Source organism: Cyrtonyx montezumae, unplaced genomic scaffold (assembly GCF_038088225.1).
Source record: "Cyrtonyx montezumae isolate F1298 unplaced genomic scaffold, pur_monq_1.0 scaffold_10, whole genome shotgun sequence".
Classification (NCBI taxonomy): Eukaryota; Metazoa; Chordata; class Aves; order Galliformes; family Odontophoridae; genus Cyrtonyx; species Cyrtonyx montezumae.
Window position 1 is genome coordinate 25,768,079 of NW_027071826.1, and position 16,762 is coordinate 25,784,840.

The following is a 16,762-nucleotide window of genomic DNA, read 5'->3' on the forward strand; positions in this document are numbered from 1 at the left end:
GCTTTTTCTTCCTTTTTTTTCTGTTATGTCACAGCATAAAAAGTTCTGGTACTCTTTCATTTGTCTGTTCCTTAAACTTGTCCAAAGCAAGTTCTAACATGACTAGTTTAAACGGAAGGTTCTAGATTATTTTATCTGAAGCAGGACTAGTCCTGCAGAATGCTCACAGGATGGGAACTTGTCCCAGTAGTGTACTAATGAACTGCTTTTAGTGCTACTATTTCAGACTTTGCCAATTTATATTTCATTAGGAACTCATAGATGAGGCAGAGGTCTGCATCAGTCCAGTGGTAGTGTTCCTGTCCTTTGACCTGCTTCAGTTATTTCTGCTTGGTGATGTATAGCACTTTTGAAATTTTATTCTAGTAGAATCTTGAAAAACAGAGAAGTTTTAAAAACGTTTGCCATAAAATGAATATTGAATACAGTGCAGAATTAAATTCTCTTTTTCAGGTACCTTTGATCGAATAACTCTTACACATGCAATAGATATTTATTTGAGCTTTTTTTAATATTTATAATGGATACACTAAAATATTTTAAATACAGTTAGATGTACACTCGTATCTGCATTCATCTAATCATCTCTATATATTTTTTAAAAATCTTACATTATTATGGGGAAAAAACTTAAATTCATACATTGTGTGAGGCCATCTTAAGCCTACTGCTGCTATGACTAGGCTCATTAATTCCACAGATAAGTTCTCCTGTTGTAGTGTCCCCTTCTGAACCTTAATTCAGTGAAGTACACATTTGTTTCAGGAAGATTCAGAATTATGTATGTGCTCCATCATCTACAGAAAGTATGCTTTATAGTGCAGTTGAGACCTCTGCAGAAATGTGTGTGTCTACGCAGAATCATACTGTAAGAATATTAGAACTAGTTCTGTTTCTGAAGTAATGGGCACAGCAGCGCTGTAAAGCATCTTTACTTCTGCAATATGAATTCCTTCAGCAGTTTGTCGGCACAATTTATGACAGCTATTTATATTCACTGCAAGCCTTAGGGAAGTACAAAGCTCAGAAAGGTTCTGGCTGGAAAGAGTCTGAGTCCTTAGAAAATATAAGCAAAATGGAAAATATTACTTGTCTGTAATTTTCTTTCCAGTGGATCAGTAATTTAATTTCATTATTCTTCCTGATACACTTTGAATAAATGAAATAACATTTGAAAAGAACTTATGAGAATAAAATTATAAATTCAGTAGCATCTGCTATGAATTTATTCAGATGTGAAAACAATAATATTTTGGGAGCAAGAGAATTTTTACTTCAGGACAAAGATATTGCAAGATTAACACAGCCAAAATAAGAATCATAGGTAAAAGCAAGGGCATACTTATGGAGTTCTGAGATTTGGAAAACGGAGGATAATTGGTGATGAAGTACTTCTAGTAGGAAAAAAGAAAAAGAAGAAAAGGTTTCCATAGCAATACGCTACTAATACATTCTCTTAAAGCAAAAGGCACTCTAGTATAAGAACACTCACTAGCAAAAGGGAGTGTTGATTTATTTAATAGATTTTATTCTGTAAATTTATGATTTCATTTTATAAGTTTTCAGAGCGATTAATGAACAGGGAGATGAGGATCTAAGGTATAGTCACTTGGCATTTAAAAGCATAGTCACAACACATTCACATAGGTGATGGATGTGAGCTTTGTTAATGAAACACAGAAGATATTATTTTGCTTTATTACATTCCTCCACCAATGGCAATGGGAATAAAATTCACATTTACCTTTGCACACCCCATATTTTAGAGAGAGCGTGAGGCTTACAAGGTTCTTGATGAAATAAACTGCAAGATTCGTGTTTGAAATAATACCACTGTGAAAATGGCATGTTCTGAAGTAATTACATCTTCCTTGTTTGCCCTACTTTTCCTCCTTCCCTCAAAGTAATTGCACATCCTCACTATTGCATAGGTGAAGAAATAGAGATGGTATAATACATAACATGTTTATATTCATAAAACAACTAAAACAGAAATGTTATAATAAAGATTGCTATGGTTTAAGTGGAATTTGTATTGTAGAAAGAGGTTAAACACTATTCTTGTATTGTCTAAGCTTAGCCTGTTCCTCAACATTTTTGTAACCTATTTTAAAGTAATTTGTCTGTGTGTGTAACATCTCACTGGGAAAAGAAAGCAAAGAAGAAAGAAGAAGGGAAGAAAAAGATATTTTCTCATCTTTTTCTCTTATATTCTGTAGTGGTTAAGTCATATTATGAAAATTTTCACCTAAGTATGGCAAAGTAAGTATTGTAAACCACTGGAATACTGATATCATGTGAAAGTAATATAAAATAACATAAAAAGCTAGGTTTTTATTTTCTGTCTTCCTCCTGTATTCATGTAGTATAACCAGTGTAATTGAGAAGCAAGATAGACTCATTGGAGTCAGTGTAATATGACTCTTCAATGGTCACTCATTCTCTGTGGAGATTTTTGTCTCTTTAGCGAAGCGGCAACATGGAGAGGGATAGGTTTCTTTACAACCTTATTTTACAGAGTAGTGTTTGAATGAAGAAACTGATATAACTGATAGAGGTGTTTGGTTGTGTGTATCTGAGGTATCAGCTGCCTAGGCAACATGCTGATGCCTGGAGATGAAGAGAGTAGACATCAGAGCAGGAGCACCAGAACTAGATTTCCAAAACTTGCTGTCTACAATGCCCTAGTTTTAACAATATGAAAAGCCATACATTTAAGTCATGTAAGAAAAGAAGAGTTTTGTGGAAGGTGAATTTGCCTAGTTATATCTATTTGCACTTTTATGGACTCAGGAAGTCTCAGAAGAAATAATAATATTCATAAGTTAGTAATAGTGAGGAAATAAAACTATATAGTAGAGTGGAAAAAAAAAGTCTCTGTTTCTATCTTATAATTTTGTTTCCATGGCTGACATTACTTTTTATTTGAATAATTCAGACAACAACATTTTTCTACTTCTATTTAGTAATTTGAAATAATATATTTATTTTTCAAGTAAATATAATGAATTAACTATATATGAATGATAGACACCCTTGATGTTTAAGCAGTCTTTCTGTTTTCTATTGCTTCTCAGGGATTCCTTGGATTTCTGAGTCAACAGGAGATGAACCATACACATTGCCATATGATATTAATAGAGTTTGTAGAAAACCTCTGCAGGCTAAAGCTTTTACCTTCATATTTTCCCTCGTTTTAATCTTGTCCTGAGTCTGTACAAAAAATTGAGCATGCTTAAGTTCTCTGATGTGTTTATTTTAAAGATGATATAATTTAGGACTAGAGTGCTTCTGTTTGTCAGCTATTCTTGACACAAGCCAGAGGCTAAGACAGAAAGAAGTGTTTACATAGTGTAAATGTGTACATCACATTTACTATTTTGATAAGTATCAACCAAAATGCCATCTATTACTTTGATATGCACATTTTTACCTTTGATAAAAACAACTCTCGCATTATATATCTGAAACTGAAAGCTTTCTTATAGCAATTCAGAATATGTTTCTTTCATTGTGTCAAACCAAATTTAAGAGGATTAGTATAAGAGATTACTCTGGTGTTTGAAAGTACACATTCTCTATAATAGTAAAAATTTGCTCACGTGCAGTTATTCTTTTGATTAAGACAACTAACAGGTGACTTTTTTCTCCTCTGCCTCAGATTTTGTAAGCACATCTCATATCTTCTGGAGATGTGATCAAATATTTAATCAGAGTCAGATACAGCAAAGATAGGCATAAGGACAAGAAAGGCTCTACTTTCGATGACTCTTTAAAATTCTATAATAATCTGGAAGTCCTAAGGAAGGAAGAATTTAGCCATTTAGGTTAATCTGTAATGGCCTCCACATTTAAGAGATTGGGATAAATTTCCTCCTTCATTTCTTAAGCTATCTGCAACTATAAGATGGTGATTATATCATTTCCTTTGAATTGTGCAAAATTTGTAGATAAATTCCCAGTAATTCCACATTTTCTTTGGTTTGTTTCCCTTTTCTGAAGGTGGTGATATCATCATTGGTGGTTTGTCACATAAATATATAATTTAGCCAGATGGATTTATTGCTGAGAATCATGACGAGAAGTTTCATTTATTTATTTATTTATTTATTTGGTTGTTTGTATTTTTCCCTTCTGCAAAGAAAATCTGCCAATGAAATCCAGTTAAACATGCTGACATTCTTTGGTATATGCAATCTAGTAGGCCATCCAAGAAAGAAATACATCAATCACAGTGACATGTTGACTCTTTGGTGATTTACATGCTACCTTAACTTTCTATTTCCTCACAGCCATATCAGATACAGTTCTGTATCTGGATTGTATCTGAGAATTTGGTTATAGAAATTTGATTATAAAACGCTTACTCTGACATTTTTCCTACTTATCATTCTGCTTCACAAACAGCTGTAAATCCTCCATGTTTGACACTGCACCTTCTGAAAGTCTATGGTAATGATGTCCAAAACCCACAAAATCAATTAGAACTGATTCTTCCAGATTTAACTTCTTTATTTTCCAGTATGCAGTTTGAGTTCCCTTCTCTCTACATCTGACATTAATAATCATCTCCCAGGTGTGATAGTACTCTACCCTAGTGACATTGGTATGACCTTGTACAAACATTTTTAAATTTTCTTTATTAGCAGTGTTACTAATCTTTTCCACCACTTTAAAATACCTTTGTAAAATAAAATAAAATAAAATAATTCTGCATTTTCTAATGCAGGAAATAATAAGATGAATACACATGTGGAAGTAAATATTTGTGTCAGTTTTTCTTATACCTTTGCATTCCTTGGCTAGATATTTCTATACAAATTCCTACTGAAGTATAAACTATTATTGGCTTGCTGAATATATTCAATGACTGTTTCAAACTCCTGTTCAGTGTTGCTCTTCTGAAAATCTGTATTAAGTTCCAAAAAAATTATTATTTTTTTTAGTTTGCTTAGGTGCTTGTCATACTGTATATCAGGTTATCCTGGAAAGGCAAGTACCTTAATCATTCGCTCTTTCAACATACTAATAACCTGCATTTAAGTGTTACTTTCAATCTCTAACTATTTGCTTTGACATACAGTGCTAAAACTCTTAAACAACCGAGTAAATAAATATGCCCCTTGTCTGACAGCATTTTCATTCACTTTTTGTAGCCATTGAAGTGCATTTTCTGCTACTGTTTCAACCTCTGCATAGAAAAAAGGACTGCTTCTGCAGGGACACTAATATGTAATCTGAACACAACCAAACTGTTTTATGCTTTATTTTGGTCATAGAATGAGACCATTATCTCTGCCAAGACTCTAGGAAGTGGCTTTTAAGAGAGGATGAATGCAGTTTCAAGAATATATATATATATGTGTATTTTTTCTGTCATCTTTTACAATGTCAACTTCTGACAGTATGCAGTAGTTCTTAATTTCACTGAGGATATCACACCAATCATTCACTGAGCCATTTGAAAGCTTTATCCAAGCTATGCAGGATTCCTAATAACCACCCTTGATGAACGGGTGTCAAAAAAAGTGTGCTGATTTTTTGGAAGGCCTTGCAGAAGGATCTAGAAAACAGCACTATTGGACTAGTTTGTTTAATTTGGAAAAAAGAAGGCTAAGAGGTGACCTCATTGCTCTTTATAAGTTCCTGAAGAGGGGAACTGGAGAAGGAAGTGGCACTCTCTTCTTCTCGCTAACCCATGGTAGCACACGTGGGAACTGCAAAAGGCTATGCCTGGGGAGGTTCAGAGTAGAAATTAGGAAAAATCTTTTTGCCACACATGAGGTTAAACTCTAGAACAGGCTTTCTAGTGAGGTGATTTTTGCCCCATGCTTACCAATATTCATAAGATATTTGAACAATGTTGTCAATAACATGCTTTAACTTCTCATTAACCCTGAGGGGTCAGGCAGTTGGACTCAATGATCCTTGTAGGTTCCTTCCAAAGACTCTTGTCCCTTCCAAACACTGGGATTATAATAGCACTGCAAATAAAGGATGGTTGTGGGAAAAAATATGAAAATGATGTATTGAGTACAGCTAAAATGCATTTTATGCTACAAAAATAAAGCACTACTTGAGAGACCAAAACTACATTTGATTTTATGGTTTACTTTGTGTCTGTATTGCAATGTTTGTTAGAGGCTACAAATTTTGTTAAAAAGAGAAATGTCTTCCCATAAGACACAGTAACATACATATTCAATGAACAAAACAAATAACAGTATTAGCAGGAAAAGGCCACTTGTTACAACAAATCTTGTATTACATGGTTTATTAGTGGATAGGACAAAAGCATGGTTACATACTACTTTAGAATTTCAGCCTATGATAGATTTCCTGGTAAAGTTCTAGGAAGAAATGTTTGACAGCAGTATGGAAGTGTGCTTAGCCCAGGAAGACCTAGAGGTGTATGTGACATGATATGACCTATATCAGTTTATGTTATTTAAAATATATCAAACTCGACAGTTCCAAGTTAGTAATAATTTTATTTGGGGTATTTCATGATTCTGACAGACAAATTCAGTATAATAGCTTAGTACTGCATTTCTTTACCATCTAAAATATTAATGCAAGATTGACTAAATATCTCTCCTAAAGTCGATATGGCCCAGAGGTTATTAAGAAATCCTTTTTTGGTCTTCAGGGGATTTGGTCTACTTTCCATACCTACAGAAAGCTTTTGTGTGCTCAGCTTTTGAAGAATAGATCCTTTTTCAAAGCAAAGGCAAAGGAATGCTAATAAATCACATCTTTATGAAATATTCATTAATTCAGTGTGTTCTTTACAAGGCTGCTGCCAAGGCAGTGCAGGGTGACGAATTACATTTTACACACACAGGAAATGGTTGACAAGATACATTGTCTATGTTGAGGGTTTCCTGAATGGTCACATACAAAGCTAACCATCAAATGTTGTTTACACTATTAAGCAAGCAGGACAGAAATGCAGCTGTCTACATTTCTGCCAAGTTCCTGTACCTTCTCTTTTATGAAGTGTCTTCCCTCCTGGCTTATTTCTACTATTTCTTTCCTTGTACTTATAAGGTACTTAGAATGCTATTTGAGTGAAGTTAGTTGCTAAAAAAAACAAGAGAAAGACAGCCTTGTGTTGATTGTCATATCTTACAAGAAGGTGTGGCCTTTCCTTAAAGTCTCTCTGTCATCTGTCAACAGTCATCAGAAACACACTGCATGAGAGCAAGTGGAATGTACCTTCACTAGAGAGCGAAATAGAATCTCTTTCTGATGGACTCTTTCAACTCTTGAGCCCTCAAAAAGCAACCTTTTGGTAGCAAGGACATAGAGATCAGTATGACTGCTCTGATTAGGGTTAATCAGAGATTAGTGGAAGACATTCCTTGGATGCGAGGGAGTTTGGAACAAAATGATTTTTAAGGTTACTTCCATGATTCTACAATTCTGCAAATGAATTTTAATACTGCGATATATTTTAAGGCACTGACCTGACACCAGATACAACTGGCACTAAAATCTCATTTTCACATAAATATACAATGCCTTCAGCTTTCACAATCAATATAGGTGTTATGAAAAAAATACTATTAAGTGAAAATGTTAATTTAAACAAAATTTAATGTGGTAGGAACAACAGAGGTATGTACTTTTATCTTCTTGTTATCCGCATTTCTATTAAATTCTGTGCAATATGTTTATTTCAGGAAACCAAAATATATCATTTTGGGTCAAATTGTTATGAACTTCACTACCATGACCACTCCAAAATTTATGAAAATATGCCAGCAGGATTTACGGAAAATGATGCCAACACTAAAAGGACTAACATTTTCTATTATATAGCAGAGACATGAGCAGTGAATGGGGCCTCTCTATAGTATTGAAATGCATGATAATTAAAAATAAGAATTTCAAGATGTAAATCTAATGGGAAATGTTCTGTAATTTGTTTCAGCTTCTAAGGTCATTTTTAACAAATTCAAACAAACTTTCTTTTGAATCATTTCAGCTCACTAGGGAACATACATCACTAAAATATCAGCGAAGCATGTCATCTGGATTTTCCTCTGTTTATAATCTTCCCCACCCTTGAAATGTCCCCTATGCTGAGGTTATGAAAAGTTAGGTAGAAGAACTAATATGGGTATCCATATGTCTTCAAGCAATTTTGGGAGATTTTTGTTCCCTTGACAGAAGCTAAGCTATACAGATTGAGCCAGGAAATGTGTCCCTGTGATTTCATTCCTCTCTACTGAGGGAAGATAGTTCCTCACTGGGTAAATTAAGTCCCTATTCACTTTATAATTTTGTCAGCAGAATGTTAAAGTGAAATAAAAAGTTAAATACTAATTAACACATTCAGAGATTTGACATAATCAAAGCATTAAAACAAAATATTTAATCAAAATACATTTGATTATTTTTCTCCAAATTTAACTTTTTATTTTTTTATTTTTATTTTTAGTTTTGGCCTTGTTCTATTAAAATTATACAGACAAAAAAGAGGGCTCTAAATGAGATTTTCTACTAATAGAATTTAAATATTTATATTTATTACTGACATTGACATCTCCCCTTATTTAATTTGTTAAATGATTACACTGAATCTGTAGTATCGTTTTCATGTTTTATCCACCTCTTTGTGGTGCTGAATTCACTTCAGTAAATTCTGAGCTTGAGGCTGTTTGACTGAAAAAAGTAAAGCTGTAACTTCAGAAGAATCAGATTTCCCTAAGCTTCATCCAGATGGTGGCAGTAACATAGTCAGCTAAAGACATGAGATTGCCCTCCAGAAATCAGAAAAATTATGGTGAAAGATTTTCTTTTCTCTTTGAACTTTTCTTTCAGCCAAAGAAATGTATACTGGAGATGTTGGCCTCCAGACCAGACTGAAAACCCCATCTCCTAGCACTTGGTATCTGCAATCTCATTATGTGCCATCTCCTGTAATGGTATTGAGGTTTCAAAATCTGAACTGTGGATAGGGAAGGTTCAAGGAGTTGCCATACAGTGAGTCCCTTTTGTAGTATTTCTAAGACTGCAGCTCAGGAACAATTTTAAAAAAAAACCAAACTTAGTAATGAAGAGCTATAGAGTGCAGTCAAAATATGCCTATTCCATTTTCAATATCTATCTGTATAAAAACTTTCTTATGAAGCTGGAAGAGTCAGTTGTTCATGCACTTACTCCACATTCACCCATACTTAACAAAGGTCACTGGTGCCTTTTGTCATACAGAAGCTTTCCTTTTTTATTAGTAGAGCACAGAAGAAAATCTTGAGAGTAAGGATTGTAGACAAAATCTACATGTTTAAATAGCATTTGTTCAAAATGGAAACATATGTGCTGATTTGAATCTCTCTTCTCAATTCTTTTTTTCTAATCTGGATTAGTAATTCAAGAACAATAGCAATGAAGTAATATTCCATGAATAAGATTTAATCTGAAAATTGCCTGCTCAAAAATGAAAGTCAGAATCATGTCATAAAATTTGAAGCAAGAGAAAGGACTGAATGGGATGAAAATCACATTTAGAAAGAAATTATGCGCCTTAGCACTGTTCAAGAAGCGTTTAGATGAGGTGCTAAGGGATTTGATTCAGTAGTTGGGTAGGGATAGTGATAGCAGGATGGTTGGACTAGATGATCTTGTAGGTCCTTTCCAACCTTATGAACCTATGCTTTTATGGCAGCAAATGGCAGGTTCTGTGGTTTGATTTTTTACAGTGTTCCTTGAAGAATCTGATGGTGGTCATTTACGATACAGTTCAGAATCTCTGTCACAAAGTGTCTGAACTTTATTCTTTAGAATCAGTTTAGGAGTTGATTAGACAGTAGCTCTGAAGTCCTTCCTGTGTATTTTTCCCCTTGGACCTTCCTACTTTTATACATGTGTGTGAGTAAACACAGAAGCAACACTTAAATTTCTTCTTGTTTTGGCCAGGCATTCCCTTTGGCATCCAAGGTTATGAGTTCATCAAAACTGCTTAACATATCAAAACAAAATCAAAAGCCAAAATCACTGGAGAGAGAGTATATAAGCATGGTACTTTAATCATCTGATATTTTGTTATTCTGTGAGAAAAATATTCTGATGGAATCTGTATGTTGTGTTACTTCTCACAAAAGAAGCCTGTAATGTAGTATACACTAAGTAAAAAGTCTGACCATTCGTAGGAATACTTGAAAGAAATAACCTCAAAAGAAATAACCTTGAAAATAACCATGAAAAATATCTTCTCTTCTTTTAGTTCCTTTCTTTTTTTCATGTCTAACCTCTGTGATTCAGTTGATTCCCCTGTGAGCACATTGACCTAATTCAACTTTAGCAGAGCAATAATGATGCAAATAATGGAATTTGGAGCAGGCTTTCTGATTAATCCAAGGGTAAATTGTTCACTGGACTGATTGCCCTCCTTGGAGAAAGTGAGAAATAGTCTCTTTTCCGTTCAGTTTGTTCTTTTCTTTGAATGTTATGTTATCTACAAGGATGATGAGTCTGTAAAATTCAAGATGTGTTTAAAGATTGTTTGGAAAGCTAAAATGAACATTTAACAGACATGCTGTCTTTCTTATTTAGCACAGTGGTTTATTTTTTTCCATTTTTCCCTTTTGCAAAAAGAAAAAGAAATGGTAGTTCGAGAATTTGAAGTCTATTTTCAAGTCAATGAACATCGAAGGTATTGCTAGAAGTGAACCTATGAATCATATTTTTCATTTACTAGAGCATAATTGTGGGGTAAATAATTATGCTTGGATATTTTGAGGCAGTATTGCTGGGAAGTTGAAAGCTCAAGAAAAGAAATCAGAGCTATGATTTAGGCATCAGAATTATTTTGTCTTTTTAAAACTTTACCAATAACATGTGATGCATTGATTCTCACCTCTGCAAGAGCATCAGGAATTCTTGAAATATTGGCTTGCAGAAAGGCTATCAAATGTCCCCATCTGTTATTAAATTTTGGCAGAATTTGAGTTACAAGAATCTAGCACAATCAAAATCCTGTATCAAAAAACATGAGGAGAAGACAGAGACATATCTTCCCTCATAGGAAAAAAAGCGTGGAACCTTGCCTTGTTTTTAGCTAATGTATGGGGAGAAAGAAGTTTGAATTCTGTAGAGATTCACTTCTCTTTTTCCAGTTTTCTCAAGAGTTTAGGGAGAGATGACCAGCATGCAGCTGAAGTGAAAAAAAGGAATCTTCCCTTAAAATGTTTTGCTTAACCAGTCTGGGAAAGCAAAAGAAGACCATAACCTCTATTTGAAAGTCAAGATTTTCCTAGCTAGGTGGTCTGGGATCTCTGACTGTATAGGAAGGTTCTCAAGTGTTCAGTATGAATTAAAAAATAGACAGCTCTCTTCTCTAATTCTTCATGTTCCCTGACACTCAAGATGTCCTTAAGCACACCATCCCATTCATCATGTAAATCATCAGTTTCTCACATTGAACATCCACTCCTGACAAAAGCAGATTGCAGCAATGTACATACAAGTTTGACGGGATATCTGATAGAAAAGGTTCAATTTATGGTACAGGATTGTACTTCTGCTTCAGTGATCACAGCATGTCCCTTTAAGAATAGAAACTAAAGCAACTAACTGCTTTCGAAGCACCCTTTCTGTACCAGAGCCTTTCCATCACTTTGGTGAATGTACATGTACTCTTGTAGTGATAAAGGCCTTACATGAATAGCAATTTCAACTTCATGTCCTAAAGGTAATAGGCATTATGCATTAGTTGTTGAAGGCAGAAGCAATTGAGCTAAGCGATGGCATCACTAGAACACAGTTTAGGCTCCTAGAACACTAACTTTTTGAAAAAAATCTTCTGGCTTTGTGAAAATTTTGGTGCAACTCAGGGAAATTTGGGGCTACATAGACTAGAGTTGGATATCCTAAAAACTCAAAGACAAACTGTTTCACAAAAATCCATATGAAAATCAAGATTCTAAAGACTACAGAGGAGAAACCAGCGTAAAAACTAGAATGACTCTTTTCGACATTAATCACAGAAAGTTATGCTGTGTTTCTCTGTGCAAATGTATGTTTGTTATTGAAATCTTAATTCTTTCCTGGATAGCTACCAAAAAATTACATGAGAGAAAAGAAATAACGTCTGTCTGAATATCAGCATCTGGGAGAATGAAAAGGTTGATGCATTCAATCAGGAAGGAAACAAAATCTGATCATTTGTACCTTTTTATGGAATTCTGCAGCATCTATTATTTTTTTCTAATTTTGTATTTTTTGCCTAATCAGATCTAAAGAAACAAATGTGAAATACTGAAAAGCAAGGTACAAGTAGGTTTAAAGCAGCAGAGATACTTAGGAAAATTAAACAAAATACATAGGTAAGTTTAAATATTTGTGTATGCATGTGTAAAACAGAGATTTGCTTGTTCAAATATATAAGCAAGTCTCTGACGAGCTTTCTCAATGAAATGTCTGTTCCTGATCTTGTTATGTTGCTGCAATAGCAGAGATAGAAATCTGGCAGAAATCGAGTGAAGTTTAAAACTATCAACAATATTTTTTACATTTTAACACTCCTGCTTGGTCAATTAATGCCTTGTTTTAGAGCCTGATTGTAATGGTTAATTAAGTAATCTTTGAATGCTGGCATTAACACTGCTTTCCTAAACCACTGCCACAAGCCTGCAATGCTGTAAATTGTTGACAGCTATAACAAAGCATCACATCCTGCTGCCTGGTTAGCTTAATATTCCAAAAAAATTCTCTGATTATGCATAGGAAAGCAAACACTATTTCTTTTTAATACTGCCACTCATTTAAAACAACGAAAACAATTAGTTGGTCATATGGAATTGATTTCCTCAAATTGTTTTCTTAAACAATAACTATGAAATCTGCTTACCTGTCACATATTTGAAGCTGTTTGTATTTAATTGGAGTCTAAGATGCACAAAAGTGTGAAAAAGTAGATTATTTATGTGCCATGTAAATAATCATTTGTCACAGGATAGCAAATACTTCTAAATAATATGTCGTCACATCTTTACCACATTTCAACTTCTCTTTCATTGCACTGTACAGATCAGTACCGATTTTTGGGCCTGAATTAATGTAATTTGCAGTACAGTTATGTAATTTGCAATACAGTTATACATATTATGAACCCAGGGCAGTATATCCAAATGGTTGCTTTTCCAGCAGAAGGTTAACTAATCTGAGTCTTCCCTTTCATAGTTACATAAATTGAATCTTGTTTTTACATGGAAACATCTTGACTTTAAAAGTTGTAACTGGTGCAAATAAAAATGATGATTAACACAGCTAGTTTACATGGCTAACAGCTACATGTACAGTGAATCACACCAGTATATTTAAAAATAAGGCATTTCATGAGAGGTAATTATTCACCACCACATTAAGTGGTAGGAGCTGAAAGTTATCTATGAAGATTATCTATGGAGGCTGCTGACAGAGAAGTATCATCTTATATAGTTTGGGTTTTTTTAATATACTTTCTTGTTTTTAACAGTTAAAAAAATCCCTCTGTTTTAAATATTGACCCCAGTTTTATTTTCATTAACTTTGTTGTTCACTTCAAGAAGGTAGAACATCTGGCTAATACATTTTAAGTATTCATAAATAATGATTAATACTGTAGTCTTTTCTCAGGGAATATCAGAATTAATCAAGGTTAGAACATGAAGATTTGGATTTGATGAAAAAAATGCAAATTTTAAATACCTCAAGCTGTGGTTTCAAGTACAGTTTCAAATATCACTGCTGCCATAAGCAGCAGTCCTGACCTCCTTCTCTATCTGACAGCTTATTCTTACTCTGCTTTGCTTTCTCCCTTGGGCTAACAGAAATGTTTGAGCTGGTGCTCATTGAACTACATCAGGGAACCAATCAGAAGTAGAACTGCCTTCTTTAGAATTTTTTCTTCTGTTGCCTACTGTGATTTCTTAATTTTGGAGGATTACTTTTTGTTCTATTTTGCTGCAAAACTTAGCATAATTTATTCCTTGTCCATGCTTAGAACCAGAAAGTGCCATACTGATATGAATAGCAGTTCTTTCTAAAATAGTATTATTTTGCTTTTATCTTCCCATATCTTCTCCTCCTCTCTTAACTGTAGAACTGCAAGGGTTTTTTTGTTTTGTTTTTTTTCCATCAAGATATTGTTCCTCAGCTGCTCTATTACAGCATTGTGATCATTTGTAGGGCTGCAGTGGTCATCAGCCATTCAGCTGGAAGCCAAGGAAATTACGGAGTTTGCAAACATTTGTATGAAACTGGAGTGGATCTGGCATGAGATTATGTCAAAAATCCTTTAACTTTTAATCTCCATAAGCAGCTTTATATTCCCACAATCATTCAGAGGATTTTTTTCTTATGTGTATTCCTCTTTGTGTATCTGTGATTAAAACACCACTGAGAATGAGAATATTATTTGTCTAACTTCAACAAACAGTTATGTACAATATACCCAGAAACAACGTGTCAGGCTGAAAGTTCCTTTACAAAATTGATGAAGAGAGTCAAAATTAGAGAGTCACGTTCACACAAAATAAAGCTTAAGATTTAAACTCGTATAATGGGTCAAGTCAGAAGCTGCGAGAACAGTATAGATTATCCAATTTTTTGTTATTTCTGAAATCGCAAAAAGAAAAACAAAACCCAACAACCACATAATAAGAAATATTTTGAATTTTTATGTGTGAATATTCACTTCAGAACTGTTTTGACATCTGATGTATATGAATCATAAACCATAGAGTCTTTAAGTCTATTCCCACACAAGGAAGCATGAATTAATACCTTGCACATTTCCCTGCACTGTACTACTTTATACTATATATTTTATTACCTTATAAATCCAAGTCAGAGATCAATTCCCAGTGAGCTATATTGAAGTCACAGCCCATGCGGAAAAATACACTGTACCTCAGGACAGTGCTAATGAAAGAACAGTATGGCCAACACAATGCAATGTAACAGAAGACGGGCATACAGATGTGGGTTTTTTTTTTTGTTTTTGTTTTTGTTTTTTAGTTTTCATAAAACCATGACAAGGTGTTCTCAGATCATGCCAAGGGTTGGATGATACCTCATCTGGAGATCTCTGGCAATTTTATTTAAAGATTTTTTTCCCCCCCCAATTCCAAACTCAGTGGTCAGATTATAATCAAGCATAAAATTAAAAAGCTTTAATTTCTAACTGCAGTGGCTTTGCTGCTTTTTGTCTAGTCCTTTTTATAAATTTATCATATTCCATCAACAAATAATTTAGATATTTTTAGTAATAGTAAGAAACAAACAAAAACTTACTAATCTTCCAGTCAAGTGTTTCATTCATTACTTGCAAGTAGACAATTTGAAATTATTCAAATTCTATATCTAAACATAAACAAACACCCAAGTAGCAACATGTAACCATTTGCACTTCTAACTTTTCTCATAACGATGTGGAGAACAGCAATTTAAGCATGGGCTAACATTGCACTATTGAAGAAAATAAGTTTTTACTATAAGAATAACAGATCTTTTTTATAGGTTTCACTATAGAAATGGAAGAATCCTGCCCACAGGAAATATTCAAGACTTGGCTTGACAAGGAAAGCCTAATTTAAGGCACAGCTTTCAAAACCTGGTTGGATCAGACTGTCTTCCAAGGTTCTGTTTAGTCTAGACTTATCAATTAATCTATCAGTTAAAAAATGAGGGGATATTTATTTTTTTCTTCTGAAAGTGTTAAAATAAAATCCGAAAGATTGTCTCTTCCTGGTAAATGACTTTTTTTTTTTTTTTCAGTTTGCACTTCTACAATAGTCAGTCATCCACTTAATGGCGAAAAATGTCTAAGGATATCCTTTAGGACGTTTACTGAACATCAAATATTGTATGTCACGTGCAAATAGGTTTGTCATTTTCTTAAGATTTGTATCCTCCTTTAATGAAAGATTTTAAATTAATTTACTAAGAACAGTTTCACTGAAAAAGTTAAAAGATAGATGAAATACTCAGATGTAAGTTATCATTTTTACCACAGGTTTGCACATAAACAGTGTACGATTGTATCTTTTTTTGGATGGGAAGAAAATTAACTCATTGAGGGACATGCTCGTTGCACATTTCTGTAGAAGGAGGAGAGGTCTCACCGTAAACCTGTGACTGTCAGTACAAAAAAATTTAACTAGTTCATTAGGGAGAGGAGTCATATACCAAAGATCTCTAATAATAGTCTTCAGCAGTGACAAATTAAACATGCAAATACAGAAAAAATCTCGTTTTACCTACTGTACATTTTGGAATTGTATTCGTGGATCACTAGGAAATGTAATGGCCTTTCATCCCCAAGGACACACTTCAAAGTAAAACTGTGTAAATTTTGAGATGTAACCTGCACAAAATTATGTTCTGAATTTGCATTAATGTTATATAATCTTGGAGATCTCCCTCTGTGAACTCAAGATAATAACATTTTAGGCTAGACAACAAAGTTTTTACGCATAAGATATATTTACTATATTAGTACATGTTATTCTGTTAAGTAATAAAAGATTATCCCTAAAGGAATGCAAGAAATACTCCATACCATTGAACTACAAATAACACTAGGGGAAGAGTATGAAGAGTGGGAAAAGGAACTCACATTTTATTAATGAGGTATACCTGACAAGTCTAATTCCACTAAACTATTTGAAGGATAGATAAAATTAGTTTGTTTTGCTGTATAGTAGGATTTTTATATGCCCAAGATGAGGTGAGGAAGCAAAATTCTGTTAATAATTTTCATCAAACAAATTTT

The 16,762-nt window shown here is 33.8% G+C and overlaps 1 long non-coding RNA gene across 1 annotated transcript in view; it reads left to right on the plus strand.

The window, feature by feature from the left end:
- The window catches only part of LOC136059679 (uncharacterized), a 32,156-nt gene extending 16,506 nt beyond the window's left edge, over positions 1-15,650 (plus strand). The window contains exons 2-3 of the long non-coding RNA XR_010623299.1: positions 12,241-12,332; positions 15,508-15,650. This is a non-coding gene — a long non-coding RNA (uncharacterized LOC136059679). The remainder of the gene's footprint in view (positions 1-12,240; positions 12,333-15,507) is intronic.
- Positions 15,651-16,762: the final 1,112 nt, after the last annotated feature.